Here is a 27,692-nt window from a genome sequence, read left to right on the forward strand (position 1 = left end):
CAAATGAGGTGGCTACACTTGAATTGTTAAGATTATGAATAATTACCATGAATCTTTTTTGCTCTTAATATAACTTGTTTTTGATAAACAAAGCCTTAATTATCGGAATACTTTGGAGGATTCTGGTGACCTTCATTAATCTTAGACAACAAGACTCCGGTGAGACTCGAGATGAGGCCGACGCATGGGTACTTTTGCACACCGTGTGCCCACACACACATGGTAAAGGGTAAACACGCACGCATGGTGGCACATATGCTAACTAGCCACTTCAGCCCGGAGCGAGGAGACAGACAGGTACATCTCCTAGTTAAGCCAGAAGAGCTCATCACACTCCCCAGTGTGTCCAGGTACACTCAGCCAGCAGGACAGATGCATGCGCACACACACGGATACACACACTTGCACGCACACACAGCAGGTGACTCAGAAATCCCTTTGAGAGTTGGGAGCACCAGGTTCTTCGCTAATTACAATTACATCTCACTTCCCTCCCCTTTCCACTTTCCTCCAACTTTGGACATGAATATTCCAGCATTAGTATTGTGCATTGGACACGCTGCGCAATATGTCCCCATAATTAAAACCTGATGTGTGAGATGAAAATACTGAGTGTGATCTATGTTACAGAGGGGGGGAAAGTAGGTGTAGTTTTTGTTGCAGCAACACTAACTGTTGGATTTAACGTATTTTACCCATGCAAACATCAGGGTGTCGGCTTAAAAGGATCCCCCGATGGGCTCATGTGATGGAGATTGGAGATAAGGTAGCGGCCAATCCTGATGTTAAGGTGCTCAACTTCAGGGAAAACCCCTCAGGAGAGGGTTGGAGCCAGACGTTTGTGCTACTCCTGTACTTCCAGATTGTATTGTGCATCTACAAACTGACAAACTGAGGTCGAAGTTTTACCCTAGTTTTACTTTTTGTGTCCTACCACGTCAATGATATACAGCGGCAAGCATATGGAGGCATCACATCACTTTGAATTATCTCTACTCGCCATATGTTTCCGTATAGGGCCTGCTGCTGGACCGTCAGCTTCTTCTCCTCAGATGGTTGATCAGCTGACAGTTACACATGGAGGACCTGTGTGACTGCTGCAGGCCTGGACAACAACGACTGGAGCTGCAGTCAGACAGGCCCCGCACTATTGATCATGGAAACACAGCATCCGTCATCAAGGAGAACAAAACAAGCCGATATCACTTTTCCAATGCTTTACTGCCCTCTAGAAAACATCAATGCGCGCCTGGTTTCCATTGAAGGCAATGGGGGAAAAGAACAAAAGAGAGGATGGAGATGATGTTGTGGAGGTTGGCTGCCGTTAAGCTGTTAGTCAAGACAGTCAGATTTACAGTTTCTATTTCTACATTTTCCCTCCGCAGATCGATGGGTTCATTTTCTACGACATCAATACCGCGGCGCTCTGTGCAGTTCGCTCCCCTCCGAACGCCTTTCATCGCAGCTGCACTCTGGGATGTAGCCTGATGCTCGAGGTGAGGGCTGCCCTCCCCAGCCTCACCTTTTCCACACTGCAACCAAAAGGAGGAGGAAGAAAAAGAGAATAGCTGACCTCCTCCAAGTTGTTCGGGGCGACGTCAGCCTCCTCTGCTGGAACTTTTCTCGGACCTTTTCCCACTTCTTTCACCACAGCAGGAAGCTAAAGGTTGGCCGGCTACAGCCTTGCCCTGGCGTCTGACTATGTGGAGGTGTCTCGGGATGCTCGAACTGCCTGGGGAGTGACATCAACCCCCCCCCTTCACCACTTTACCCACCCTCGGCTTGAACTTTGAAGCGATGCAGGGCGAAGAAGCTGAAGAACACTGGCCTGAACCGCAGCGCTCAGGGGCAACCCCAACCTCCATCTCAGCCGCCTTGACCTCACCTCTCAGGCAGCGGGGTGGTCAAGGCAGGCTGGAGGAGTATGTGCAGGGGGGGGGGGGGGGGGGGGGATCTTGGCACACAACTTTCAGAGTGTGGTCCAAGGTGCACACAGGAAATCACGCCCCAGGACAAGAGCGCAGCCTCTGCTCACGTGACTTGTGTTTGATGCTGTTTTTGTTTCTTCCCTTGATTTGCCTGCTGCAGCCTGGGATCCATCTTCAAAGCACCTCTTTGTTTTTGCTACAGGTAAGAATCTACAGCCTCCCAAAGTCTGCCTGTGAGGAAAGGGTTAAAACTATTGGCACCTGCAGAAGCAATTTGCAATAATTCTCCATCCCTGACAGCTTCTGATGGGAAGATCACCACCTTGAACAACTCTGCGCAGTCAAATTCCAAACCAAGAGGGACTGTTTTGGTTTTTTTCATTAGACGAACCTTAAATGTTTCACGTAAACTTAAGAAAAACCAAAATGCAGGTGGATAGTTTTTATTTAAAAAAATTGGTCCAAAATAAAAGGATAAATTAAAGAGTGTGATTAGAATTACAGGTGAAATATGAAAGACTCTGAAATACATAAATGCATAAATAAAGATGAAACCAATCCTTTTTAGAGTTTGGAAACTAATTTTATGGAATATGTTTGCTGAAATGAGCTTGACTGTTTTGCCAACACATTTATTTGTTGATTGGAACGTGTATATTTTTATATTCAAAGAGGGAATCAGCCTTGTTCAGCTCACCTTTTTTCATTCCCAGTTTGCCATAATGGAAGTGTGTGTGTGTGTGTGTGTGTGTGTGTGTGTGTGTGGTGTGTGTGTGTGTGTGTGTGGTGTGTGTGTGTGTGTGTGTGTGTGTGTGTGTGATTAAAGCTCGACCTGACAAATGTATTCGGCTCCCAGCAACACGGTCGAGCCCCAAAATTCATGTAAAACAGCGTAAAGCGGAGCTGCGTTTTTAAAAGGGACCGGCTGATACGGGATAATGACAGACGTTCCAGCCCTGATGGGAACCCGTCCCCATCAAATATTCCACTCCCTTTTTCAGGGTTTTGGAAAGAATAGCCGGTGATGTACCCGGAGCTGACATGTGAAGTGAAGCCTTCGTAAATATCAGAAAATACTCACAAAATTATTTTCTTTTTTTTAGCTTTTTAATTGAACTAAGTCGTTTTTTAAAGATATTTCCAGTAGAATGTTTTTGTTTTTAAGTTAAACTTTAGCCAGGGAGAAGAATGCAAATGGGTGGATGACTTCCTGAATAAACTCTTATTTTTAGGAAATCAGACACCATCTCGTGTTTTGACAATGACCCGATTCTCTCAAGATGCACTAATAATCACAATTTAATGATTATCACGTATATGTTCAAATGCTCTGATAAACTTGATGCATTAGCCAATTACTTGATGCAAGCATGCCTAATTAGATACAGATGTTTCATTAGCATGCTACATGAGATGCTGTTTATGACTTCTGCATGTTGGAATGCTAGCTTTTTTACCCTTTATCCTAAATCAAGATAATCAAATCAATTGTCTGGATTCATTCTTTTAATAAAAATAAAAGGGGTGTTTCCACTGTAGGAACTTAATTTTATGAGACCGCGGCCGTTGGTGCGTGTCTTCACTGCAGGATCCTCCCCCAAAGATCCATTAAGGGGATCTTTTATGGGGCCCAACCGAGTCCCTGCTCCATGGTAGTTTCATAGATCGGCCCCAAAAAACTCCTGGGCAGGACTTTAGGTTTACTCAGATTGGGAGCACAACGTGACGCCAACAAATCACGCTTTCTCAAATTCTTCTTTATGATGCCTCCTCCTCTTGGTCATAGCATCCACGTGCCTGAACACATGAACCAGAAACTTGGCTACCACCTCAGCTGCTTCCATGTTCACCCCCTACCTATTTGTTGTTTTCTTTCAAAACCATCGTACAATGATTACAGGTCGGAACTCCTGACGTCCTTCGGTAAACGCGACCTTTGAGAGGGCCAAGTGAGAGGAACAGTTCCTATAAAGTTCCTGTGCACAGTATTAACCAGGAACTCTGGCAGTCCAAAGGTACCTTAGGGAGTCAGTTTGGAGATTCTTTGTGATTGGCTGTTAAGCTGGACAGAGCTAGTTACTACAGCTGGCTGATCTCTGTCGTGGAGTTTCGGTAGCCAGATGTTTGGGGAAGAACCAGAGGTGAACGATATTCCATCCGATGGCCAGGATGCACTTAATTTGTGATGAGAAGTTCTTCCACAACAAACCTACAGGTCTTTTTTCATGCTTGTTAGAACAAAGTAATCTTGAAGTCATCCAAACAATGTGGTATTTTTTAAAATGCTAATCGTTCTGTGGTATATTTGATTCGTTCAGGTGTTTAATTGAGCGATTTTAGAGTTATTAGAGTATAAGTCTGTTAAAACTTCCATCTGAAACATTAGATTGAAGAATTAAAAACTAATTTCACCCCTGCTTAAATGCATACGCCATTATGTATATTCATGCTGCAGGAGACAATTACTGCAAATCACTTCATTTCAGATGTATTTTTCTGACTGTCAGGGGGCGAAAGACCATTAAAGTAAAGCAATAAAAGACTGATTTTATTGTTCATTTTCAAATGTTTATTCCAAGAGTGATTTATACTCTTCAGATTAAGGCTTTGTTTCTTTATTAAGAGATTAATATTATTGAAATTCCCCCCATAATGCTCTAGCATATACTCTGAATCTGTGTTTAACCTGACCACCTCCCATGTGCCACAGCCCTTCAGATCTGTTGGCACAGGCCACCAACTCTGGATCCATTTCCACTTTGAGAGGTAAATTAAGTTGTGTGTGTAAAGGCCAGACATGGGGGGGTAAATAGAGACCTGAGCTGGTGGAGGGGAGGCGTAGAGGAGAGAAAGAAGAGGTCATCGGCAAGTCAAGGCGACCATCTCCTTTTATTTCCCTCCAAGCAATTTGGGGTGACATAAATGTCTGCTTCGCAAACCTATTGGACTTATGTTGATAACCTATGAGATAAATATGCTAAAACATCCGTCTGTGAGGTAGAGAGAGGGCGAGAGAAGAGGAAGGAGGTGCAACAGGCGCACACATAATCAGAAGTTGCCGGTAATGTGCAGGCATTCACCCATTGGACGAACATCTTTCACTTTATTAGCATGACAAAGAACACAATCATTTTGGATATGCCTGAATGCCATTTTCATTAACTCCACAATGATTTATTAACAAAAATGTCTGGAATGTTATGAAAGCTGCAGGCCCTCTGCCAAAAGTAGAAAAAAAAAGAAATTGAACAAGAAACAGAAAAAAATGCAACTCAAATATAGAAATGTCACCTTCAAACAGCCACTAAGAGGGAGGGTGGGGGAGTTGGGGGGTGTGATAAAGGTAGACAGTTTTATAACAGCTGATCCCATTCCACATGTAAAGTATATCCAGTTAATTATGACATTCATTAGGTTTTAACACAGCACATTCAAATCGAGACTCCCAGCTGGGAAACATTCTCCGGTCGGCTAATAGGGAATTCCATCAGCCATGGAAGAGAACGAGGCTCATACACTTTTACATCCTGCCTCCCCTGCAGAATTTAAAAATCAGACAAACGCCACATTGGCACGGCGGAAGAACACTCCCTGTGTTTCCTCTCTGACTTTTCTTTTTAAAAAAATATGTATTTCATCAATGTAAATAAATACCCAAAATAGAAATGGTCCAAACCAAACACAGGAAGAACCCCTCTTCATTATTTACTCCAGAGAGAAAGTGTTTTTATTTGAGCAGTGTGTTCTATAGCGCCCCCTAGCATCAGGCAAGCGGTCAAAATAAAACAGCAGGATTGACTGTGTGATGACAAAAGTTAAAAAATGCCCCTGACTGGATTAGGAATGCTCAAAGGCGCAGTTTAGGAAGCCTTAGGAATCCATCCTGGTGAGCGCACATATTTCTATGTGGAGAGAATTTATATGTTTAATTACTGTGCGCAGGTGCTGGTTTTTCTCATTACAGAGAGATATATGAACTGCGGCGAGAGCACAGATAGCGCAGGACAAAAGGGAGGACAAAGTAATTAGCTAGCTCTTATTTAATGGGACCCTTCCTCAAGTCATCCTGCCTCCCGTTGTGGTTCCTCGTCCATATGCTTCAATTCAGAAGTCATTTCATAAAGGACCACTGGTGGCAGGTAGCACAGCGGCAATTAACAGTGGCGGGGAGTGGACTCGGCTGGGACTGAAAATGAAGTGTTAAACACTGTGTAATGTCTGACTGTCCAGCTTTTCTTACCACAAACCGCGTTCCCCCTCCTTCCCTTCATTTCTTCACTGTGAGATGGATTTTCCCCGGGAGAGAGAGAGAGAGAGAACAAGAGAGAAAGAGGCGGCAAGCCAAACGTTGCGATTCCCCGCTGAGCATGCTGCAAATGCCTTTGGCCACAGAGTGGTCGAGGTTGGTTTTGGCTGCGTGCGTGTGCGCGCACGTGCATGACTGTGTGCATGTTTGTCCTCCCATGGTCTGCAAGTGGACTTGGCGGTGGATTGGGCTTTGGCCGTCCTGTGCCTGTGTATTTATGCATTGTAGCACCTGTACCTCGTACAAAGGCTAATGTAGATGCTAGCTGCCAGTGTGCCAAGAAGCCGCCTGTGCCATCGCACCTCAAGGACTCTGGACTTAAACCAAGCCGTGCTGTGCCAAATGGAAGCTCTGACCACCCAGAAGGGGGTAGAGGCTGTCTTTAGGAAAAGGATATATTGTCTCGGAAAGAAGAGCGCTTACTCATGTTTGTTTGTGATTATGTAAAATATCGGGGTCGTTGTTTCCAGCACTGTGTAGCGCGCTAAAACTTTTTCAGAACGGATCTATCTTAACCGAGGATGCCTCCGAGCATGCTGGGTAAAGGCGAGCTGACGTCACAAGTGCAGGCTAACAAATAAAGATGTATCTAGTTCAAAATATGTGAGGTAGCTGTAGATGCAATCTGATTGTGGATGTCATTTACTTAGATCCTAAATTACCTAAATTAGATCTTAAACTTTACATTGTTTCACACCATACTGACTGCCTAAATCTCACAGTTTAGAATTTTAATTTATGAGGTCAAAGGTTGAGGTCATTTTGGCCTTCAGTCCCTTATTATGTTCTTAGTATCACAGGATCAAAATCAAACACCTAAAAGCTCTTATAAGATTCTGACTCTCAAACAGAGATGTTCAAGCGAGTTGGACGACCAGTGCAAAATCCATTATCTCCAGGTTCATCGCCAGAATGAAACGGACCAGAACCAAACAGCAGATATGATCTGAGACCCCCATTTCCCAGTCTGGCCAGTAGACAGTGAATCAGACCAACAGAGGCCAGCCTTTGCTGTCTGTCTCCGCAGACATGGCAGCCATGTTGGATCCGTCCAGCCAGCCTGGGGCCGTTGTTTGGCCAACAGTAAACCGGGGCATCCCTCACCGGACTCCACTTGGCTGCTTCTGACCTCTGCCTACTCGCCGTCTGGCCACGGGCTTGTAGCAGTTGGCAGAGACGCCACATGTCTGGCTCATTCCATCTCTGAGATCATAGCTTTTGACCTGCATGTTGAGCCGATGAGTTTGGCTCGTACCTTCCACATAAACATTATGTGAGCGTGTAGCCGAGGGCCAGTTTGGCCGCTGTCCTGCCGGCGAGCCACGGCTGAATTAAAGCACCTGATGTTCTCAATCTGCTTCAGAGCCACATACAGCCACGGTGGCCGTCTGGCCACACAGAGAGCGCATCTAGGAAAACGGGAAAATGATACTTTCGATTATCTGACCACAAAGTTATTTTTAGTATCCCCAGTGCGTTTTAACGTTGGGTACATGAGGACTCTTTAGCACCTTTGATGGCATGATATATTTAGTTAATCACTGAGTTTTACATTCTTTTGATAGAAAAACGGCACTGGACTTTCTTCGGAGTGGGAAATGTCATCTGTGTGTCTGTGGCTGACTGTGATGGAGGTCTCAGGAGAATGAAGACGTCTCCTGCAGAAGGATTTGTAGCTGATTGAAGCATCAAGGAGAATGAAAAACGACAGCCGTTCAGCCAGTGAAATGTCAGCTGCAGTTTTTTTCTCCGCGGCCTACGTTGTGGAAGTTCCACAAACATCCCGTTTCCATGGGAGGATGATTAAGATGACAGTAGGAAGAATTCTGCCTCTGACCAGAAGAGGAAACGAACGCAATTACGCCAAAGTTTAGACCGAAATCTCAGTTCAAGTGACTGAAGAGAGCTGAAACAACAATATTAGTGGAAGTTCACATGGCTCTGTGATGAGAAGGTCAAGGTTATATAGGCTAAAGAAAGGTCAGAAAGGATGGGCAGGAGCGCTTCTGGTCCAAACAGGCGCATCAGAGGCCCTTGAGCAGAAAGTTTCTTCATCTGCAGGTAACAAACTTCTGAATGTCAGCGAGCGTGACGGCCACTGCCTCACAGACACAGACAGAGGAGTTGGCGTGGCTCCCTACCTGTTTGAGAGCAGTTGGCGTTCCTCCAGCCACCGCGCCACCCTGGCTGCCGCCTCGCCTCCCAGCTGTCCCGCCCAGGCACCGTGCCCCACTTCCAAATGTGCCGGAGACACGAGGGAGCTGCGAGGGGGACCAGTCAGAAGGTTATTTATGCTTCCCGCACAATGTCTGATGTGTCGTGTTTCCACTTCAGCAAAAATGCCATCGGGAGCGGCGACTTCTGGTGATTTAAAAATGGCCTCGCCTCTTTCCTACCCAAACATGTGACGCGAGTGATGCAGCTTGGAGAGCAAACGGTATTAAGATGATTTGTAGGACTGCTGGAAGTAAAAAGACAATAAGGACGTCCGCCATTATAAGACAGAACCTGAACAGTGTTGCAGGAACAATGCTTTTCAAGGCGGCTGAAAATGACGCATCATAGTCACTTCCTGTGTGCTGGTGGCGCTTTTATCAGCGTTTACTGTATTAATAAAAGAGGAAGATGGAGAGTGTGCTGACATGACTTCATACACACTATAACAGTGGTAAATTATTAATAGGTAAAGAAAAAAAATCATCATTTCAGAACAGACAAACACATTTTGCCAACACTGTTAAATTATGCAGATGAATCAGAAAGAATCATTCTAACGTAAACTGACCAACAAAAAAAAACAGATGTAGCTAAATGCTGAGCAAAACAAGTACTTAATCATTATGGAAATGGGTATTCAGCATTTTTTTATCATTTAAAATGCTTAAAGACGTATTGAAAACCTGCAGGACAAGAAGTAATAATATACCTGAAAATCTGCAGCTACATCCTGAGCTGCTCATCCGTGATATAAGTGAGTGGGATTAAATCATCTTATTAAAGTGCTAAACTTTATTGTGATCAAATCATTTTACACATGAATGATAATGAGCTTAGAAGGAGGGATTGAGGGAGGAAGAGGAGGATGAAGAGGAACAGGAGGAAGGGGGGTAAAAGCTCAAGAGGAGGAGCAATGAATTCCCAAAACTAATCTGAGTATAATCAGGGCACTGCCCCAGTGTCCTAACCCCATCTACACGCACGCACACACACACACACACACACACACACACACCCTTCTGCCTACCCATAACCCCCTGTGTGTGGGCGGTGGTGTTCCCATGACCCACTTAACACATCTGGGTCAGCTGTATGCAACCATCAACTCAAACACAAGCAGGTGCTTTAATGCATGCGCACACACACACACACACACACACACACACACGCACGCACAAACACACACACACACAAGTGTAGCTTCAGGTTCTTCTGTGATCACAAGTTCAGCAGTGAGAATTTATCCTCACTGAGATACCTTTAAAAGCTCTTACTCTTACATGCACACGTACAAACACACACACACACACTTCAGAGAGCCAAAAGGTTGTCTCAGCAGCTTTATTAGTGGACGAAATCTGTGGACGAGTTTTTTGTCTCTTTCAAGGCGGTGGGGCCTCTTTGCAGAGGCAGGAAGCAGGAAAAGGGCACATGAAGGGAGCGGTTAGGCTCTTTAAATGCAGGGCTAGCACTGGCTGTACCACTTCCAAAAATAAAAAGTCAAAAAAATGCTGAAATAAAAACTTTTGAAGTGTGTTTGTGTTTTAGGCGAGTAGAGCAAAGGTGTGCTTTAGAGTTTGAGGCGAATGGCAGGAGTGTCTAGTGTGTGTGAGGGGAAGAGAGAGAGAGAGAGGCTCCCTGATGCCAGTTTTAAAAACCATCCGTAGCCCAGGTAAATGGCATGCTGTCCTTTTCACATGCCCGGTGGCTCTCTCTTTCTCTTCACAGGGAAGAGTTCAGAGGGCCAGTTAGCACCGTTCACAGCAGACCCCGAGGCTTCTCTCTCTCTCTCACTCACTCACAGACACTCTCTCTCTTTCTCTCTCTCTTCCTCACACACACACTCACACACACACTAAAATTCATGCAGGAAGACGTCTTTGAGTGCAGATACACAAGGCCAAAAACACATTCGCGCTGACGCTCAGGGGCTCTCTCACACACATGCAGCGGCAGCAGTTATAGGTTCATACACACTCACTCACACTAACACACACACACACAGACACACTCATAGTGTTGGCCTGTGGCTACAGTGTTCAAACAGGCATGATATTGAAATCCAGCAGTCAGGAGAACAGTGGGTTTTGCTGAGGTCCGTAGCAGGTTATTGATCAAGGTTAGTTTACTGTGAAAACTCTGCCTGTGGCCAAGGGTGTGTGTGTGTGTGTGTGTGTGTGTGTGTGTCTTCTATTTTTAAACAGTACTTTTCTTTTTCTCATGACTGAGTTTATGCAGGATTTTTCAGAATAATCAATACACATGAACATGACAACCGATATGAGACTGGGAAGTTCATCAGTGCACAAAAACGTACATATTCCCGTCCACCAGTGCCAGGCAGGCTGCCCCTGGTCCTACCAGGCACTTTTTGTCTTGCTACTGATTAGATCATCAATTTACGTTTCACCCGTCGCTGTCAAAATAAAGCTTTCAGAAAACTTCCTCATCTTCTCAGAGATGTTATTGGTGATTCCTGAAGCGATAGTCTGCATAAAACCAGCTTCATTTCCATGTCCCTCACAGCAGCATGGACAGGGTGCTGAAACCTATCCCAGCTGCATATGGGTAGAGGCGGGACAATCCTGGACGAGTCATCGTGGGGCCCTATCTCAGCATTTGGGGGTTCAGTACCTTGCTCAAGGGTACCTCAGCAGTGATATAACGCTGTCCTGGCACCTCTCCTGCTACCAAGAGACCTTTCAACTTTTGTCCCCTACAGCTTGAGCTACTGCCGACCCCAAACCAGACTATAAACTACAACTCCTGTCTATTAACTGACAAAATGCAACTAAACACAGACCTGCTCAGCCATCACAAACTCAGCTGCGGACATTTGTGTCCGCAGGGCGAAGTTGACGCACTTGTCCTCGACTGCTCGCTCGCAGCGGCCGCTGCAGCACGAGTGTGAGGCCGCTGTGTGCTCAGTGTGAGTACACACACACGTACGGTAGATGTTTACGGTACCTCTCCCAGTCCTTCCATCAAAAGCACTATATGCAGGGGTTCCACACCAACACACGCCTTGATACATGTGCATGTGCCACACTGGAGCCGAAGTTTTGGAATGATAGCGTTCAAAACCGGCTGCACGCGTATAGAGGGTGAACAGACAGCCTCATACATACGCATGTACCTCCTTCAGAGGGAAGCCAGCAGCATGTATGGATGCATGTATGTATGTATGTATGTATGCAGGCGGATTTTATTCAGAAACCAGCGGAGAGATGTCAAAGCGCATGAAGCTGTGCCCTCTTCCTGCACTTTATCTTTTCTTTGTCTTTCTTACACGCCGCTGCCCAAGTGTTTACATGCATTTTAATGCATAAGCATATGATACACAAAAAGCAGCATCTTTTCTACTCTGGCCACTTTGAGTGGATTTAAAAGGAATAACTAGCCTCTATATAAAAATTCAGTTAAGATGTTGATCTTGGGGGTGGGCAGTGTGGATAAATGCTTAAAAGTGATTAAATAAAAGTACAGAAGTGATGTTGACCTCAAGCTTAAAGGTCAAACTGATCCCATTTGTTATAAAACAGCTCTCTAGTCAGTTTGACCTCTGTTTACCAGAGTGACCTAAAGTTCTCTGTGAGGTCAACTTCCTCTTCCAACATGCACATTCTTTAGAACAAGACTGCAGTTATCTCAGTAGTGGTTGAAAAGCTTTCGCTGTAATGTGTTTTCACAACGGCGCTAACAATGTAGCACCTGAACGGTTGATGCCACACGTCTCCTCTCTTCCTTTTTCAAAAGCAGAGGGTAGATGCACATTTTGCTTGTTTGGCACCCAATAATTTCATTGTACGTTAACCGTTGGCGGCATCATTTCCTCACATTTGCTATAAATGAAGTTACTTTGGTCGCAAAGACAGAGTTGTCCTGTCAGCTACAGCATGGAACAACTGCACCTTTGGGTGGACAAAATGTCCAATTTTTGATATGAAGAGAGCATATTTCATCCTTTTCTGGAGCAACAGTTGGAGGCAGTAGAAGGAATGTTCAGGCATAAAGAGACAAAAGATGTGAAGGTTGAATTCTGTGCATGTGGCCCACTGGCAAGGTGTCCTTTTATATTGTCATATTAAAGTGTGCAGCCCTCCTGCAAGACAAAGCAAGAATTCCTCCGCTCAGATATGCAACAGCCTATCATTTAATGGATGGATGAAGGATGTTGACAAATGATTCTCAAAAATTGGAATCTAAGTTTCTACCTGAAATATGTGCAACCAAAATATTGTCTCTCACACACTCTCTCTCACACACACACACACACAATCTGTCTTTCTCTGCTCTGGTCAGTGTAATGGATGGTGAATCTGTTGTTGCTCGCTCATGCATACAGCTGACAAATTGTCCCTCTCCGATCAGGGAGAGGGACAACGCCATGATTTTTGAAAAAGACGCGACGGGAAGAGGTTGACTGAAAAAGGGCAGCAGGGATGGAGGCAAGCTTAGGGAAAAAAAAGGTGAATTTAGAGAAAATTATATATCTCAGGGCTCACAGGCCACTGAGGTGTGGATGAGCTGCTCTTACGCACGACTACTGTGTCTGAGTGAGATTAGAGATATTTGAGATGTGTTTTTAGCAATGACCTTGCTGCATGGCGGACGGCGAGGATTTGCATCGTGCGCGCCCCGTCACGGGCACCCACAAGGAGACTTTGAGAGGTGGATACAAGCAGTAGGCTACCTGAATTAATTCGACTGACCTAAACTGAGCTGTCCTGCGCAGCAGTCCTCGTTGAAACCTGGAAGATGACCCACATCCAACACACTCGAAAGACAGCACTGCAGTATTTGCACAGTCTCTTTGAGGTCCAGCCTGATGTCCCACTGGTGATCTTCACTCTTTCTATCACGATTGAAATGAAAATCTGACACAGAGTGTTCCTGAAATTTCCTACAGTCCAAGAGCAGCAAACATGACTCAGGAATAATGTAAGATTGGACTGGTGTGATGGTAGAAAGCACCGGACAGCTGACACAAGGAGAGACGGCCCAGAGTTGGACCGGTGCTGGTGTTGTATCCCCGACCTGAGGAGGACTGGATCCCTGATCCCTGCTCAGCAGCCACCAGATTTCCACCACTTTGTGGCTGATGCTGTTGGATCCAACTGAATTGCATGAATCCAAAATCTCATGTTTGTTTTAATTAGGATGGGAAAATGTGGCAGAAGTAATTTCATTATTCAGGGTCACTCCTCGTGAGTTTGGGGGGAAGTTGGAGGAGTCCTGCAGGAGAAGAAAAGAATGCCTTGAGGCACTTTGCAGGAACCCAGAGCCCTGAGCAACAGTGGCGAGGAAAAAAAGCTCCTATTTAACAGGAAGAATCATTGAGCGTAACCAGGTTCATAAAGGGCATTCACGTTCATATGGGGGGGCAACCGAATGGAAAGGATTCAAAGCGAGAAACCTGAAGCTGTGGAAGTAAAGTCATGAACACATCCACATCAAAAAGACACCGTGTGTAATGGTTGAAATCACAGGCCAGAAGAGTGGAGCTTTCATAAATTAACCTACTTTATGACAATCTTCCAGCTATTAGGAGGAAGGATGGGAGCGGGGGTGAGGGTTAGCGCTGTGCCAAATCTGCCTCTCCTCCCGCCCACTCCCCTCAACACTTGCGGGTAGGTCTGCGTTGAGTCTTTGCCATGTTACACATTCACTTATTGGAGGGGTGAGAAAAAACTAATCTGGCACAGAATCTGTTTTTACCCTCTTTTTCTCTCCCTCTCTCATTCTCGGTCTGATCCTTCCTCGAGGCCACAGTTGAGGCTGTGATAGAGATTAGGACAAGCAGCGCTGCCGACGAGGCGGCTAAATCTACTGATGAACCTGGCAGTGCTACTGAGCAAGGATGGACTTTCAAAAAGAGAGGGAGAGAAAGACAGCAAAGAGCTTTGAATAATAACAGATGAGGAGCTGGGTCGGGAAATGGAAATGTGTGTGTGTGTGTGTGTGTGTGTGTGTGTGTGTGTGTGTGTGTGTGTGTGGGTGTGTGTGTGTGTGTGTGGTGTGTGGGTGTGTGTGTGGTGTGTGTGTGTGTGTGGGTGTGTGTGTGTGTGTGTGTGTCCACAGACATGCTGTAGCCTACCAGCAGAGGGCGCTCCATGTGGTTTTTATTGACATAAAATTGCAATCTGGCCCAAGTTTAGGTTAAAGGGCGCCCACCGGGCTGAGTTGGGTTTAAAATCACCAGTTTGATGTCAGATCTGATTTTTTTAGGGTTTGCTTCAGTCTGTGTGACTGCGTAATAAAAGAATGTGCAGTTTTTGGAGTTCACGGCGTGAAATTCGGGGTGTATCGTTGGGCTATTAATGATACAGAAAGATCCACGACACAGATGGATTTGATTTGTCCCCGTTCATCATCTCACTGGAGCAACAACCCCACACAGAGCTGCCGAGGGCAGAGTTCCAAAATAGCCAGCACACGCAACATAATAAAGGTTATACAATCATCAACCACATCGGTAAAATTTAGACTAAATGTCATATGAATCAGCTTGTGTACAGTAGGAGTCAGTCTGCCTGCCTGCCTGCCTGCCTGTCTGTCTGTCTGTCTGTCTGTCTGTCTGTGTCTGTCTGTCTGTCTGTCTGTCCTGTCTGTCTGTCTGTCTGTCTGTCTGTCTGCCTGTCTGCCTGCCTGCCTGCCTGCCTGCCTGTCTGTCTGCCTGCTGCCTGCCTGCCTGCCTGCCTGCCTGCCTGTCTGTCTGTCTGTCTGTCTGTCTGTCGTCTGTCTGTCTGTCTGTCTGTCTGTCTGTCTGTCTGTCTGTTGCAGGTTAGGCTGCTTAGCGTTCACTGCAGGCTTAGCTAATCACCAAGAAAAGAAAGGAAAGAGGGAGGTAAGCGTCCCCTCCCTGCCTCCGCTCCCAGCCACCCGACCCCCACCAATCCCTCCCCCTGTTCTGCCTGCGGGGCACCATCACAGTGACAGTAATCTTCCAGTGACACTTTTCTGTTTTTCCTTTCTTTTTCTAGCTTTTAATGGGGGGGGTGGAACGACTGTTTTGGGGCATTGTCAACACCCATTCAAACGCCCACCCTCCCACCTGTCCACACACAACACTCTAACAACAGAGGGGACAGTTGTGTCCCAGAGGGCATGCTGGAGAACATGGATTCTTTTCCATCTTTTAGCGTTATGTTCCTAGCAACCATGTTTGGCGGCGCGTCCACGCCACCGTCACCAGCCATCACGGGACGCACTCATCATGCAACAGACTTAATGGGTTAGAGGCGACAAATGTGGGAAAACCAATGAGGACACACGAGTAAACTTTAACAAAAACAGGGCAAAAGGTTTCCATGGGAACCATTTCAGTCATGGAGACCAATACTCCTGTTTACATGTTTCCGTGGAGGTGACAATAACTTTGGCTTGCATTGTTTAAAAAATTTAAAATCAAAGGGAATTTTTCTTTGTGTTCCATAGTAAAAAGGAATTGTGAACAATTATTTGAGCCAGATTTAAGAGCTCGTCGCCTGTCGAGCATCTCCATAAATCCTAATACACAGTCATTCCCTGTGGAACTTAAAAAGAAAAAAAGCAAAGGGAGGAATGCATTTTCTGCTTATCTATCTGTCTTTCACTCTCTTTTCCCCCCAGAGAGCGACAGACGGGAATAAATGGCTCCCCTCTCCTCTGCTCTCGCCTCAGTGTGGGCTGACAGTGCAGCAGATGGTGGTTTAAGCAGTGAATTTATGAGCGCCACAATCTTAATGTTGCAGAAAGAAAAGAAAAGGACTCGCATCAAACGCCGCTGACAAATGCACTTGCTAATATTAATGCACTCCTCATTCATCCAATATGCTGCCTAATTGCTTTTCTGTACACAGTAATATGGCACCTGCTGCTCAAGTCCGGCGCTCAGAGAGAAAAGGGGGGAGGCGGAGATGCGCAGAGCAGAGAGATGAGAAAGAAAGTGTCTCTCGCTCTTCTCCTTTCTTACTTTTCCCTGTGATGGATGCAAGGCTGTGGATCATGCGCCAGACCTGTCAGTGTTCCTAATTAAAATTTTATACTTAAAGGCTCACGGAAGGGAGGGAGGCGAGAAAAAAAGGTGGAAAGCCTCTCAGTAGACATCAGTTTGTGAGAGGAGGGGAAGGGAGAGGCCATCGCACTGTGTGACACACTCAGGCGATCCAATTTTTAAGTACGGCATCACGCATTGACAATCGGTGGACTCTAATAGAGCCTAACAAGGCCACCGCGCCCGCAGATCAAACACCCAAAAGGTAGGCGAGCCACCTACCTCGGTTCCAAAGGAGAGAGAAAAAAAGCTCTGTGGACACACAGAGATAATTAAAGCACAAGCGCCGCGCATCCATGTCACCTTCAGAGGTATCGGCGAGTCGAGCAGCTCCACACAAACGATAGAAGTTCCAACCAGCAGGAACGTTCCTACGACCCAGGCGGGAAACAGCCGCCAAAAAAGCCGCACATGGCCATGCCTGGCGCTGCACTTCGGGTGTTTAGCAGATGCAGAGGAGGGTGAGGTGCAGCCAGGAGGTCGATGTTGCAAGATAAATGTGAGGAGGAAGAGAAGACTGTTACATTTTAGGTTTACATTTAAATAAAAACCTTCTCGATGACACGTAGCTGGAGAAGCATGTAAGCTAACTAAATTACACTTACTGTTGTGAAATAAGAACAGGAAATCTATCAGCTAAAATCATTCGAGATGAATAAAATGATCTCAAGAGAATCTGTACGATGCCCCCACCTGCCTGCATCCTTGCTGCACGTCATTTCCACCTTTCAGACTTTTATTTTTATTCAACCTGAATTCAAATGTTCCAGTCTGAGAAATGAGAAGCATCATTTTGCATCATGTTCGGGGTCCATCTGAGAGGCCCCTGTGTTAGACCCCTTCAGCCCCCACTGTTATCTGCCCTCCAGCTGCTGTTAAACACCCCAAATTGTAAAATAATGAGTTTGTAAATTGCACGCAATTACAGATGCAAATTGAATAAATCCTCTAAACTATAGAAATGGCCTTCCTCCTCCTCGCGCCGAGGCTTAATTGATGCATGTTTGATGGAGAAGGGCGCAGGTATTTCCTGCAGTGGCAGGATGAAAATGCAAGAGAGTGCTTTTCTTTGTGGCGGGGATGAATTGGGATTTGATTGAGCAGAGTGTTTGCACGAGTGTGAGTGATCAGGTTGGCAGTTTCAGACGCTGCAGCTGAAACATCGACACAGCTCAACGCGCTGCCCTGAGGGATGGGGGGGGGGTTTAAAAGCACATTGATAAAATTATTCTGAATTATCTGCATTGTTTTTGACCTCCCTGTAATCACTCAGCTTTCACTTCTCAGAAATACCAAAGGGGGAAATAACGCTTGGGGAAAAAAAAGAAATTAAAGGTTTGGGTTTTTTGTGCTTGATTTTTGTAACTAGAATTTCTTTCTGGGAATAAAAGAAAACCTTCATAAATTAACATGATTATCAGCTTTGCCCTGCAAACATTAAATATACATGCCGATGCTTTTGTTTAGCAGACATTCTCAGTCCAACTGCTGGAAAGATTATTAATGTTTTTAAAAAAATGTGAAAAGAAAAATGTATCTGGGAGTAATTTAGATATTTATGGAATCCACCAACTGGACTGGCATTTTATTATGTATGTTTTTAATTGTAGCGTGTAACTTTCCCCCGAGGCTGCTGAAACCTCCAGAGTTGAAAATGAAAACGACTGTTTCGTGCCGTTCCTGACGCATCAAAGCGAACCCTGACTGCCCCAACTGCCATCTTTAACAGTGTTGTTATTAACGTTGCTATTAACTAGATCAGCTCTGATCACCTGAGCTGATTATCAGAAACAACAATTAATCTATTTGCTAAAGCGACACAGTTGCAACACTGACAGCAAAACACACGTACAGGACTGACTCTGAGCAACAAACGTGTGTGTGTGTGTGTGTGTGTGTGTGTGTGTGTGTGTGTGTGAGAGAGAGAGAGAGAGAGAAAAAGAGAGAGAGAGAGAGAGACAACTCTTATCGTTTAAGCGTAAAATTGGGAACAATATAAACACCTCATCTCAGAACTTGAGTCATATTCAGCTGATCACACACACACACACACACACACACACACACACACACACACATACCTCCCACTCATTACTAACTACAACTGTGATTTCCCCCATGAGACTAATAAGCGACATTAGTTTGATTATTTCTGAGTCTAAACAACAGTTTTAACAGAGCTGCCGAACTGACACCAAATTACTGGAATTACTCAACAGAGAGCGATCACAACTCCAAAAAAATCCCATTTAGGCAAATATCTGACCATCCTGGGTGCTCTTAAAAACATTTCTGAGAGAAAACCATCACTCCTCCTTGGTTTAGTGTTTAAAAAATGGCAGCCCACAATTTATCAGCGCCACATTTGCATCATCGCCGTCACCGTCGTCGTCTGTGGACGTAAACTACACAATCTTCCCTCCACAAGCGCACTAATTAGCAGCAGAAAGGTCACGTAAAGTCAGCGTATGATTAGAGAAAGAAGGGAGGGTGTGGAGGGAAGGTGGGATGTGGAGGGGAAGGAAAAAAACAAGACAGATGAGAAGAATGAAAAGCTCGCATACATCTAGTTCTGGATCGGTGCCAGACCGTCTTTTTTTTTAAAGGGCCTCGCTACAAAACGTTGGCTTCAATTTTTAATGAAATGCTTATGTTGCTGCACCTGGACGCCTTGGCTGAGCTCGGCCCATCAGGTACAGGATCCCAGGAGGGTCATTAAACACGCGGCTCGAGTCTGCCTGAGTGCCAGCCACGGAGAGGAGGCCTCCAGGATCAAAAGATGGCTACCAGAACGGAACGAGAACGTTCGGGCGGATTTTGAAAATCAAATTGATTTGGTGTTATTAGTGATGCAGCATTTAAAATTTCTGGAGAAGGAAGAAGAGGAGGAAGGGTTTCTTTTTTTTCTTTTTTTTTTATTCCCGACTAAATCCAGTAGAATTTTTATATTTTTAAAGGATCTGGCTTTTGGGATTTTTTTTTCCAAACTTTTAAACTAACACATGGGATTTTCAAAGATTTTTTTTAACAGATTTCTTCTTAATCCTTGTATTAATTTCAGATTTAGATTTTAAATGTCATGAGGTCACCAAAAAAGAAATTCTGCATACGATTCTGTGAATATTAGAATGATAATTTCTATTTCTAATGCATCGTGGGATTTTTTTAAGAAACATTTTTATGAGAGAAAAAAAGGTATCTGTGTGTGTGTGTGTGTGTGTGTGTGTGTGTGTGTAATGTATATCATATGTTTATCATAAATATTCCAACTTTTGCACGAATATGGACAGCGCCTGAAAAATGTGAAGAGAGAGAACCAGAACTGGTTTTGTTGTATCACGGCCGTGTGCTAATCATTCACTACACCACACACTTAGCTACTATTTCACAAGTTGATCAGACAGATCCGTCCACTAGAGGGCACCAGTGCCCACTTAGACGCGTCTGGAATCCCCTTTAAGGCTACATGTCTACACTCCCCCATTACAATTCAGTTCCCGTCTGATCTCCACATCGTTTTGGAGTCAATCTGCAAGTTGACACCAAAATTAGCAGTTTCTTCCAACTTGCAGTTCCGTCCCTGGTTGGTAGTTTGCCGTGATCTACGTTAGCCTTTGCGGCCACTCTGGTGAAATGGCTGAGATGTCATGGTAAAGATGGAAGAGTGCGTCCGCCTGCGTTTGTATATCAAACATACAGCATAATGAGCTGCAGTGTATCTTTTCACCTAATCTTCTTCCACAGTTGCGCAACAACCAGCTCCTCCGTGTGTCTGTGAGTGCCAGGCAACAAAAACATGACGGCGGGAACGATGTTATTCCCAGTGAGCCTCGTGCGCTGGTCTCGCCGCAGGCTTCCCCCCTCAATGTTGAGGCAAAACATCTCCTGTGGCAAAAAGAGGTGCACATCGCTGTCAACGGCAAAACACAACAGCGCGCTGGATGACACTGACACTGACACCGCTCCCACGACCTTCGGGAATACGGCATCAGACAGACACGTGGGGTACAGTATGTGTCGGTCTGCAGCCATATTAACACATGCTAGCCACACACACACATACAGACACTTGGCCCTGAACCTCGAACAGTCTGATCCCTGAGGAGAAAAGTGTTTTAAGGCATTCGCACACATATAGACGCAGGGTAAGTGGACCCACAGCCTAATGCAGTTTAATCACTCCCAGCACATCCATCAGGGACTCCAGGAGGGGAGGGGAGTATTTTATCACCACTTTTAAGGGTTATTAGTACAAATACACTGTCACCCTGCATTACCACTGCAGCGCTTTAGGGTGCCGTGCCCTCACCACATTCATTACAATCTCTATCAATATCTATCAGAACTAACCGCTCCCCCTCTTTCGCTCCTCACTCGCTTGCTGCCATTAAAAGATGAAGACCGACTCCCCCCTTAGTCTCCCTCCCCTCCTCTCCCTGCACCTTGTGACACTGGACTCAGGTGTCCGAGGCTGTCCCACTGAGGACGCCAGCTTTAAGAGGTCCAGTGGTCACTCCCAAAAGAAAAACAGAAAGCAGGGAAAATCGATCCTGCTCTGGGGTGGCAGGGTGGGCTTTTTTTCTCTTCTGGCCATTACCACACATGCGAAGCTGAGAGGATTAAAGGAGATTTGCTCCTCTTTTTTTAGGCTTTTCAGGTGAAGTTGGGTTCATCAACCCAAGCGCCTCCCGAGAGCAGAGTTCATTACCAGCTGGCAAAGCTGACACTGACAAATCTGAATAGCTGTCCTTATTCGGGTTTTTTAAACACCGATTTAGTGCAAGGTTTATGATTTGTAAAGAAACTAAATCATCATTAGGACTTGAATCGCACTTCTATAAACTTGCCGCATATTTTCCTGAGTGAAAACGACCAGGTTTGTGCTCTGTCAATAATGACTTGATTCTATAATGCCCTTGATATTGCAGCAGACTTTATAAAAACTAAAAAATTATCATTTCAAAGGTTGACTGAAAGCTGGAATTTTTATTTAATAGTTCTGGTCTTTGTGAGCTTGAATTGTGGTCACACGCCCTGGAGTTGCAGGCTTGGTTTAAATTTGAATTTAAACTCAATGCTGTATTAACTACAACCAAGAGTGGAATGCCCCCCCATAAGCTCAAACAACCAGAATGTAATGAAATGAGGTGGCATTCATCAGTTAATCCAGCCAAATTCTTCTCCTTGAACCCACAAAACTGAAGATTGTGACCACAAAATGACACCAGCAAAGCAATCATAGCGGAATTTCCACCAGAAAGACGATTGTCCTGTTGCTTTAAACCGCTCTGATCTTCAATTGTAGCATTTTTAGCTCAGTTCAGCTGATCAGTTTGGCCTTCAAACAGGAACAGATCAGGTTTCCTCAGGATGACTTAAGAACTCTTTCCTTTTAGAAACAGAACCACCATTTTATCTGATGTTCATCTCTGCTGTGAACTACCTATTTGCCCATGTGAGTCTGGCCGGTTGATGTTAGCGTTATTACAGCAGAATTTAAAGATCGGCTTGAACATTTCCTTGGAAAAAATGGATCAGAGTCTGAAAGCAATAAGGGATGTCATTTCCTGACCTTCGGACTCCCGACTCTCCAACGATGCAGCTGTTGGCCGCAGGTTCCTCGGTCGGGGGAAGGTTATTTTGAGGTAAATCCACACAGCCTCGCTCGCTAAGTGGCACAATTACCACACTTACACACTGTTTACCTCTGTGGCACACACCTGGCACGATTGCCTTGGTGCACATTAGCGTCTAAAACAAACCACAAGAAAAAGCATTAAGGGCCCCAACCCCGTCTGACTGGAAAATGCAAAGGAACAATTCACGTGTACGCTGCAGCTAGCTCCAAATTAAAAAGAGATTACAGTAGGAACATTTAAATCCCACTGCTGAAACAGCCTCAAAGCCTGCAGGTAATACGATTTAAAAAGAAAAATGCATGACTCCACATTTATATTCAAGCATGTACGCAGAAAAAACACATTTAATGACAACCGCCATCACACAAACCCATATGTTACATCTCTCATATCCACCCACTCACATTAAAGAAAAAAAATGTATTTACGCAGACTTTTTTCCCTTCCTCTCGCCCTTCCCTCCATCTTGTGAATTGTTTATTGTCCAAAATCTATCCAATCTAGTGTGGAAAAATGATTTAAACTTGGCTTCCTGGAGCCTTCATTATCATGTTTCACATAATGTTTTAGTTTAAAATATATATATATGGAATTTGACCTCTTGCCATGCAAAGGTCACGCAAATTAATTTCATCCGCTCACACAGAGGAGACAAAGAGGACAATGGTACAGGAAGTAGAATTATTCGACAGCTGATGACCTGATTTTAAGAATCAAATCCTTATTTTCATGTGTTCACTTTGACATTTGAATGCAGCATCACAAAAAGAAGTCTATTGTTTAATTCAGATTACCTCCTATAGTGTGCGTGCATGCATGCGTGGAGGCGAAGCACCCTGAGCGCTGCTGCCATCCTTTCAAGAGCAGAAACAGTCTGCATTACAAGCTGGTCCAGTTTCACCGTTATTTATGGAAAAACGAGGAGTGTATGGATTAAAGAGATGATGCCAAGACAAGAAAAAGGAGGAGAAGGCATGAATCATTTCCCAAACCATGAAAGAAGGGCCAAAGGACAAACAAATCAATGGCAGTTTGGACGATATCCGGCTGTAAGCATTGACTGGCCCCCGGGTGTCAAACATTAAAGAAAATATGAAAAGTGCAACTGCTGCGTTTGCATCTGAAGCATGTTCTTCTACTGCAGAAGCATTAACTAGATGTGGGTAGGCCGCAGCATTTGATCAAGAAACAACTAGAGAGACACTGCAATAAAACCAGGTTTGATCATAAGGAATTTGTTCTACTAAGAGCAATTGGACCTATTTCTGCCCCCAGTGGCCAGAGTCAGGAACTGCAAAGCACATTCCGTTAGCGGCTAACTGTGTTAATCAGTAAAATCACTATGAGTCTGTTTCAAGTAATCACTGTGTTAGAGAGTTTTCTCGTGTATTGTTTGCAAAGTATCATTAAAACGCTCCAGATTTTGCAGACAGAGGAGTTCCAAACCAATGACAGGAAGTGTTGCTAAATATTTTCTTGTCAAAGCAGGCTGCATTAGCCACCAGGACGTTTCTGTTTTCATCTGCAACATCAGAGAAAACCAACAGCAGGATATCTATCACACTCACGATAATCATTGTCATGGGCATTTATATTCATATTGCTTTAAGTAAATAATCAGATGCATTTCATCTTTCTAAAGGCCTTTCCCGTGGCCCGGCAGTTCCTTTCATGGAGGATTTATAGCAGTTTAGTTCAGTGGTTGTCAAACCTGACAGAGCGCATACTACGAATATAAATGCACCTGTGAGAATGGAGGTCATTAAGAGGTTTTAGTAATTAAAATGCTTTTTGTTCAATTTGAATTATTTATCTTTCTACTTAGACCCATATAGCTCCAGCTCCATTCCCTATTCTGAATTTTACTTCCTAACTCATGAGCTCCTTTAGTTTTAAGTAGCTCTCCTCCCTGCTCAATGACCAGTTAGGTGTTTGTTGCTTCCCCCTTTTCTGCAGGTAAACTATTATCTTTCTGACACATTAAAAGTATTATTGCACATTCTGCATATTCGGTCAGTCATTCATTTTTATTTTGCAGCCTCTCTGGCCTGGGCTCCTTTTTATGCACCTTCCTATTTCTGAGGGAGTTTACATCAAATCTGTGACCCCGCTGTAGATTTTAAGAGACCCATCGATTTCGAAATAACACCCTGGATAAATGATGTCATCCTTAAAAATCTATGCCTACTGTCTGGGCACAGGGCCAGCTCATATCACTACGCCGACAGGAACACAGGCGAGTCGTCCACGTACAGCAGTGGCGCTTGTGGCGACTCCCGTTACAAAGCTGCAGTGTGGAGGAGGAAGAGGAGGGGAAAGGATCCCTGGCAGGCTGCCACTCATCTGGGCACCTTCCTCTAAGCAGGGCAGAAAATCAAACACACCAGGAAAGAATTAAGCAGAAAAGAGAGAAAGAAAAATGATTTTTTTTTCTCCCTTATAAATAGCAGGGCTTGCCAGAAGGCAGAGGAAATGAGAGCAAGTGAGTGCTGGAGAAGAAGGGCTTGAGCTTGACACGGGGCTTAAAATTGAGAGGGGGCGGGAAGAAGGGACCTACTGCGTGAAAATGTCTCCAACCAAAGCGAGGATTAGTGTTCCAACCTCCTCCACCGCCAAGATCCGCCAGAACAACTAATCACCTTCACAGCTTCTTCTCTGACGACTCTCCTCGTCCCTTTCTCCCTCTCTCTTTATCCCCCTCTCTTTCTGTCTTTTTGCCTCTGCCTCTCCTGCTCCTTAAAGTATCATCTCGCCCCTCTCATCGTCATTACGGCTAAAATTAAAGCAGACTGTGTTCTGCCAGGAACGATTAGCTGCTGCAGCCTAACCGGGCACAGCGAGGTGCTCGGGGCTTTTTGTCAATCTCATACAGGGTGCAGACGGCAAACTTAAAAAAAAAAATCTACATATATGATGACAAGGGATGTGGCAGATAAACCGCACAGCTCCGTCCCTTTGTCAAATCCACTCCACACACTTCTCCACCTGTCATCCCAGCCCTTCCCTCTTTCTCCTCTCGCTCTCTGCCGCTGCCATCCTGTTCCTCCCCTCCCTCCATCACGCCGAGGCGCCTCACAAAGATGGCGTCGACGACAGGAACGACGGTGCGTAAACATAAACAAGTCAAAATGATCCCACAGAGGAAGAACCAGTTTGAGGAGGGGATGGACTGGGGACGGACAGGAGTGATTAAGCTCCTTCCTTTCTTTCCTGTTCCACATCTCTCTTCCTGTTGAGGTGGTGGCGTAGGCATTGAAAGAGAAAGAGCCACTTCATAAGCAGATGCCTGGCATCAGACTGCAGCCGGGGGAGTGTGTGAATTCATTCTCCTCCGCTATAAATACGCGCCACAGCTCCGTATAGGTGCATGTGCAAAATGTAATTAGGCAGAGAGAGCAGAGGAACCAGCCGCCTTTCTCCTGCGTTTGCATATTTTCTCCACAAATAATGTAACCACAAAGGCAAATGAGAGGCGAGGCCCCTCTTGAATATTCATTTTACAAAATAAGTGTTTTGCAGATAAGGCAGAGGTATGTGATAATCAATTAGTTAAACGTTCTACAAAACCCTGATGATAATAAATATGTGTGAAGAGGAAAAATCCTCGGCTGTGTTCAACAAAATATCATGAAGGATAAGTTCTTCTCAAGTGTTCCACCAATGTTTGGAATTAAGAACGTTCCAGCAGAAGCTGTAGACACCTGTGTGTGCGCGCGCGTGTGTGTGTGCGTATGTGGGTTCTTGGTACATATTACAGATTCCACCGGCAAAGTGAGGACATTTTGACTGGTCCTCAAAACTTCAAAGAAGTGTTTAAGACCTGGTTGAGGTTAGTATTGGGTTTAGGTTAGGGTTAGGTACTGATCCAGTTGTGATGGTTAAGGGTAGGGTAGTGGGGAATGCATTATGTCTACAAAAGTCCTCACAAAGCTAGAAGTCCAAGGGTGTGTGGGTGTGTGTCCGCTGGAAGGGCAGCCTGTCAGGAGGGTGCTTGTGTCTTGTGCTGAGTCCAGTTGCTTTTGTAGGACCCAAATTGAAGCTGAATGTTTTTCCAGGCTGATACATGTTGGAACTCCAAAAGGACTCAAACATATATCACACACAGCAGAATGGCCTAAAATGGTTCCCTTTTGTATTCTGTCACCTCGTCTCATCGGAGGTTTAACATGTTCAAGAGCTTTAGTCTGGAGGATTCATTACAGAGATGGAATTCCCTAAATGTCTGGCATGTTCCTGATCCTGATGGCATATTTATGTTCCACAGAATGGTCTTTTTTTGCTACGGCCAACAGAGGCAAGGCCTTTCCAAGTGTAGACAAAACAGACGGTTTATCACAAATGTGTTAGAGTGAAATCATAAAAACTGAAACAAAGGCCATGTCGATGTTTTTACCATCTGTCTGCCGGAGCAGATACACCGAACTGATGTGAGCCAACCGGCAGAAACTCCAGCACAGCAAAACCAGCAAAATCTTGTATGATAAAGAGAAAACATCTGCACGTGATCTCAATACCAGCAGAAACTGCAAGCAGGGGACACAAACACACAACCATTTGCACTGGGCAGATGGTTGTCGACGGCTTTGAGACAAATCTACAACAAAACCATTTACCTAAAATGTCCCTATTTTCATATAATTAATATGATGTAACTTTTCGGGGTACATATTGATGCCTGAGGATTCAAGGTTGCGTTTAAGTTGAATGAATAATGCCTGTAGTGTTCTTGTTTTCCCCCAAATCCCAAAGTGGCATCTTCAAAGCGCATGTTTTATGTGGGCTGAGCACAGAAAAACGCAACGATATTCAATTTATAATGACTTGAAACATGTGGAGCCGCACATGTGAGGAGCATAAAACAAGCCTGTAATAGCTGCTGATTGACTTTCCATCAATCGATTATTCAGCTGATTGCTTCGGCTCTGGACCTCTGCAGACATCATTTCCTGCTGGAGTCCACAGACGTGCTGCATGTCCGCGGTAATTGAATTGTTCCGCAGGCGCCGCTGCAGCATTAAGAACTGCAGTTGTAACTGCTGTTATGAAAGCATGTGAAACTCATTACAATACATTTAATTAGGCCCCGCGCCTATTAATAACAGCTATGGTGTTAGATATAAGCAGCTGGTGTTAATAATGAATGTCAGCTCTGAGGCCCTCCTGCTTCTCCTGCAGGTCTTTGCCTTGTAGGGTTTGCCCCCTCTACTGGTCATGGGGAGAATTACGGCTGACCCTGCCTCCTGCGGGCGACCTGGTGGGAAACAAAGAGGCCGTGCTGTGCCAAAGGGGCCTACCACTCCTTCTGCTAAAGAAAATGCAGAGAGGAGAGCTCAGCGGGGAAGGGGCCAAAGCAGCTACGCTCTGCAGTCACCTCCCAGATAAGCGGAGGCAAACGTTTTGTGTCTGTGTGTGCTGGGACTCGCGGTTGGATTTGGGTGGTTGTTGGAACCGAGAAGGTTTGCTGTCATCCTCTCATCCCTGTCTGCTGTCACACGCTGACATAAAGATAAAGCAATGTCCAGGTACATGAGTGCAAATATACAAAAGAATTCACCCCACGTGAGCAT

General features: G+C 45.1%; 1 long non-coding RNA gene across 1 annotated transcript in view; it reads right to left on the reverse strand.

Annotated features, from left to right (window-relative positions):
* Positions 1-27,692, reverse strand: part of LOC130533578 (uncharacterized) — a 51,008-nt gene that overhangs the window by 17,846 nt on the left and 5,470 nt on the right. Inside the window, exon 2 of the long non-coding RNA XR_008952616.1 lies at positions 8,376-8,495. This is a non-coding gene — a long non-coding RNA (uncharacterized LOC130533578). The remainder of the gene's footprint in view (positions 1-8,375; positions 8,496-27,692) is intronic.

The sequence above is a fragment of the Takifugu flavidus genome, chromosome 11, assembly GCF_003711565.1.
Source record: "Takifugu flavidus isolate HTHZ2018 chromosome 11, ASM371156v2, whole genome shotgun sequence".
NCBI classification, from domain to species: Eukaryota; Metazoa; Chordata; class Actinopteri; order Tetraodontiformes; family Tetraodontidae; genus Takifugu; species Takifugu flavidus.